The following is a 6,040-nucleotide window of genomic DNA, read 5'->3' as shown; positions in this document are numbered from 1 at the left end:
GCACTCACACATACACACACACAGGCGTACAAACTCATACTGCGCACATAACACTAACAACTGTTAACTTATATGATTTGTTTTATGGTCGCCAGAGGACGTTATTAGAGAAATAGCCAGATGCACGGACAGTGAGGTGGAGAAACAGACTTGGTACAATAGACAAATAGACAAGCTTGAAGCTCTAAATTTTTGTAAAATAAAAAAGTGCCATTTTGAACAGTTAAGGAAATGGGGGACAGGTATGCCACCACTCGTTTAATATATGTATATAATATGCGTACGTTTTTAATTGGTTCGCAAACCATTTTATTGCTTTTTTCTACGTAAACACATTACAACAATTACAATAACAATAAGGATAATAAAAATAAAAACAACAACAATTTAACAGCATATCGAACACTAACTGCTCAGTGTGTTCAGCACAAGTGTGAGGAATTGCAATAAAATACTTCTTTCTGTCTGCATTCACCATTCACCATTCACAAGCAACAACACAAAATATAAATCGAGAACTGTTCCCAATTAGTCTACCGAACGTATCAATAACTTTATTATTATTGTTTTTGTTGTTGGCATTGGTATTGGTGTTGGTGTTGGTGTACCTATAAAAGTGATGCGGTTGTTGTTGTTGTAACTGCTGCTACTCCTGTAACTTCTTAAGGGCCCTTTAGACATCAACGCTCGTTGTCAACGCGCGTTTGCCATTACACAAACAATTTTTTAAAAATTTTTTAAACACGCCCCAGATAAAACAACAAATATACTAAAAAATCGCTCTCACATGAGAATTTTTTTCTCCTACTTTTCTCCTACTTTGTGAAATGCGAAATTTGTTTGTGTAATAGTAACATTTGAAATTTTAAGAAATGTGTTGACGAAAATCAAAAAATTTTGATATTTCTTCAAACACGCTCGTGTTTTTGCATATACAGTCGGATTTGGTCGGCATGCAAAATTTTATTTATTTTGAGAAATGGAAGCGTAAACATCGTTTAAATGCACGCATGATTTGTCGCTAGCATGCGATGCTTTGCAAATATGAATGAATTTTATTTTAAATATTTGTATTTTCTACCTAGGTAAAATTTTTTAATTTCCAAAACATTTTATTAAGAAGAATTAAAATATTAATAACCTTGGGTTACTAAAAATATATAAATAACCAAACATTAAATTACAAAGAATATTATATTTTAAATGTTATTTGAATTGTTTACCTGCGAAAAATTTATTATTTATAAAATTTTACAGGTAGAAATATTGACTAAAATCTCAAATGACTGGTTTATATTTTTTACTATTTAACCAAAGAAATATGAATTTTTGATTAGTATTTAAATTTAAAGGTAAACTTCAATTTTATTTTGAACTTCAAATAAAAAAAAATTATTTTTCTTAAAAAATACGCATAGGTACTTACTGTTTACACTTCAGCGATTGCTTTCATACTAATGAGTGAAAAATGTTTGTATTATTTTTTGGGGGTGTGTTTTAAAAATTGTTGGTAAATTTAATGTGTAATGGAGAGAGAAGACTTCGTGTGTTTGTCAACGCGCGTTGATGTCTAAAGGCCACTTTACGTGTGCCAATTTACGCAAGCATAAAAAATGTTTGTTTCTTGTTTTTGTTCTTTTTTTCGCTTCTTCGCTTCTTCGCTTCTTCCCTCAAATTGAACGTAATTTCTGGGCTGTGCATTATTGGCAGGCTTTACGTATGCGGTGCTAATTACGACTCAATTTCACAAACTGCATAGATATCGGAAAATTATGGAAATTTTTATATTCATTGTAAGAAAATTTTAATTTGCAATTGGAACGCAGTGAAAATGGCAATTAACTCGGCAAAAGAGCATTTTCCAATTTTATTATTCGCCTTTTGAATTTGCACACATTGACTTCGATGACTTCGGTGACTTCGGTGACTTTGGTTGGTAACTTCGGTAACGTCTGTAATTTCTTAAAGGCGAAAGGTGTCTATGTGTGGATGGGTAGATGGGTGGGTGAGTGTTAAGGGGCTTTACTGGCATCAGTAGAATGCGTTTTATTGACGATGCTGCGTAATTGCAAGCATAAATTAATTTCATGACCAAAAATTGTGTCGCTTTTTTTTTGTTTTTTTTTTTGACGTACTAACATTTCACTTGGGCACGGGTGTGAAAGTAATTTTGGTGGCAATTTCATGGTTTGTCATTTAATTTTATTTTATTTTTTTTATTTTTATTTTTGTTTTTGCCTTTCCGAATTTTTTTTTTTTTTGTTTGCTACGATTTCTTCTTATTAAGAACTGTTCATTTTGTTGTTAGGTTAAATCTTACGTAGTTGGTGAGAAGCTGTTGTTGCCGTCGTTACGTGCTCATAAAGTTGAGCTTAATTTACGCAATAGTAGCCAATTTTTGTGCTGTAATTGTGCCAGTAAAAGCCATTAATTCTCGTTAACCTCAAGCAGTTGTAGGCATTTTCAGGGGGTTTGATTATGGTCAAAACGTAAGCAACACATTTTCTTAGAGTTTTTTTTTCTCTTTCTTTTTTTTTCATCCAATGTTATTTTGGAACGTTTATATTAATTTACTTAAATTTGCTTGAATTAATTAGGCAAAAGGTGAGAATTAAGATGAATGTTTCAATTAGAATTGTAGCAGTGGCTTTGTGACTTTTTAAGGTTTAAGTGCACTTTCATTCACATTTTTTTTCCTATCTTCATATTTTATTAAAAAAAAAAAATTTTTATATTTCATAATAAATTAAAAATTAAGTATTTCAAGACGTTAATAAAGATGTCAGCTTAAGCTTTTAGGAAATCATAAATATAATATATTATTTTCATACTGCTTAATATAGCTTAATACAAATATTTATTAATAGCTAATTCTTCATGGCGAAATGTATAGAGTTTATGAAAGAAATGGCTATAGATATAGAATGTTTGAAGTATTAAGTAAATTGTAAATTGTGATTTAATAAAGCTGGTAATAGCTGGCCCCTTTGCTTCTTCCCCCGAGTGCACCTCTTTTATGGCCGCTCGTAAAACCTGGCAAACTACAACACTTTTATTGTAAAACCCCTTATTTTCTTTAAAGTATGACAGAAATGAAGTCTATATATCCTTTTTTCCATTCTTCCATTAGGATGACTGAACCTTAATGTACTTGGTAATGATTTCAATATAGTAAAATAACTTAATAATCAATCTAAACTGCACAATTATCGAAATGAGTTTTAAATGTAATAAGAATTTTGAAGTTAGTGTAGTTTTATTAATCTTATTCAAAATCTTTCGATTTCAACCAAATATACCAACCAAGATACACAGCCACACCTATTGTGTAATAGACCCTTATTTAAATTGGGGTTGGCGACATATAAATTTCTAAAGCAAATCGATTTAGTTCTTCAAAGACACTTCGCGTATGCTCTGAATCTTTGTCTCAAAGCTACTCCGAACCATCTGTTGTGCCGAGGCTACTGTAAAGCATTGACTCGAGGATGCTTTGAACTATTGGTGGAAGACTTATCTGTACTATTGTTTCGAATCTAATTTGAAATTTGACTAGTTTGTATCATTGGTTCGAAGCTACTAAACGATTCTTTGGTGGCTATTTTGAAAAATTGATTTAAAAATATTTTTGGGTTGACGCTACTTTTAACTATTGTTTTAAAACTACTCTGAATCACTGGTTCCAAACTATTGTAAGCCTCTGTTTCTAAGATAAGTTTCAACTATTACTTCCAGTAGCTCTAAACCATTAGATCGAGGTTATTTTAAACCTTGAGACTTTTCTTTAGCAGTGGTTCGGAAGTTCTTTAATTAATTTAAGACTACTGTGGAACAATATCTCGAAGCTATTCTGAACTATTCATTCGATGCAACTCTAAATGATTCTTTGGTGGCTATTTTAAAAAATTGATTTGAAGCTACATTAAAACATTGGTTCGACGCTACTTTTAACTCTAAACCAGCTACTATAAACCATTGGTTCTTAGTTGTTTCACGGCATTAGTTCGGAAAACTCTAAACAATTAGTTTGAGGTTACTCTGATTCGATGATAAATGATTACTCTGAAGCAATGATTCGAGGTTTTTCTTAAAGGATAATTCGGGACTGTTCTAAACCATTAGTTCGAGACTACTTTAAACAAAACGTACCACCACTACTTATATGATTTATTGATAGATATGCATTAACTAACTAAAGCTAACTTAAATTTGCCAACTGAAAAATCATTTTTTTGAGATCCGAGGGAGCACTAAAATGAATTCCTTATACTTAGAATTCCTTATACTTTTCCTACTTCCCACTTACTTATCCTTATACTTATCATTCGCTTGCTTAATGGTAATACTTCTATGCCTACTACAACGTTGCCACATTGAAATTATCAAATATTACTTCTGCCTCTACCACTGAACCAGCAGTAATTGAAGCCACAAAGCTTTTAAGTAGGGATTTTGGAAAACACCAAAATTATGTAATAAATGAGTGTCATTTAATAAACTGAATAATATAAATTAAATATAAACTATTTTATTATGCCTAAGATGTTTAGGATGCTACTATACATTACCACTTGTAACTGCTACAGCTTGCATTGTTCTACAAGCCACGCATGGAGCAGGATTACATGGACAATGTTGTTTCGCATTGGAGTTGTTGTTATTGGTGCGAGTACAAAGATTTATTTGACCAGATCGTTGGTGTCACAAAATTGTCACCACCTGAGCATTATCATAATTACAATATTGCCGCAATGCCATCCGAATGCCCGACACACACTTGAAGTGCACAAAGTCAACACAAACGAACTTGTACTCGAGCTGGAACTGGAGCTGGAGTAGTTAACAACCTAAACAAATGACAACAACACCAACAACAATATTTACACATAAGAAGTATTAACATGGTCAACACAACACAACACAATGTGACACAACACAAGCCAATGGCACAAGTAGTGTCACTAACGTGTACAACATAAACATGGCAACTAAATGTGGTACAGGATTTGAACAATGCAATGTCCTTAACGTATTTGTGTTTGTTACCAAGACATCAACTGGAACATTCAAACAAACTAGTTAAGAAACTCACAACTGCACTAAGTTACTAAAATCTGCTGCCTCATTAAGTTTGAGTTCACCTCCCAGAAGAGGATATTTTAATCCAAATATTCAAAAGATTAATGTACTTCGCTCTAAAGCTCAATACTTTAACTTTGAAAGTAATGTCAATGACTAAGTGGAAGTCAATAAAATAAAACCATGAGCAAAAAATGCAACGATGTTTCCTAGGTAGGTAATCCACTAATCCACGACTTTTGGATTAAAGTGGTTTTTAAGAATTGAAAAAAAATGTATAACTTCCACAACGAGGTTTCCGACCCGCGTTCCTATTAGAACGACTCCACTCTTTTCAGTTTTTTGAATACCAATATGGATTGGTCATTGCAATCCTACACAAATACAATTTATGTCTCAGATGTTTGACACTCTTTTTTCTTTTAGGACTTAAAGCAAAGCAGCTACTGCAACCAATTGTATAAATAAATTTGTAGACTTAAAAAATGGTCTTCACAATTCTCAAAAATGTACAACATCCATCAAAAAGTTTCTGACCATCGCCCTTCCTCTCCTGCCCCGTTCTACAACTCAAATGGTCGAACTGACATAAATGTTTAACTCCCACCACGGCGTTTCCGACCATCATTCTTCCTCTGTTGCACCACATTCTGTATCTTTCTTCTAATAGTCTCGAGTGCAACTGTTAAACGCACATTACTGTTCTATAGACAACTTTTCACCAAGTCTTTCGAACAAACTAAAGATGGCAGACGATGAGTGCCCTGCCAAGTTAATTTGTACTAAATTATAGTAGTGTGTCTGAGGAATACTTATCAAGTGCTATTAGAACTACATTCTGCTTTTGAGCAGATATACGAAGAGATATAGATATAGGGATGAGATAAATGCCTGATGGGTTCAAAGACTATTGTGACTCGATTTCTTAGTGAGCTATAGAATTGTTGTTTGTCCACACCTA

The sequence above is a fragment of the Teleopsis dalmanni genome, chromosome 2, assembly GCF_002237135.1.
Source record: "Teleopsis dalmanni isolate 2A chromosome 2, ASM223713v2, whole genome shotgun sequence".
Classification (NCBI taxonomy): domain Eukaryota; kingdom Metazoa; phylum Arthropoda; class Insecta; order Diptera; family Diopsidae; genus Teleopsis; species Teleopsis dalmanni.
This window is presented reverse-complemented; position numbering follows the sequence as displayed.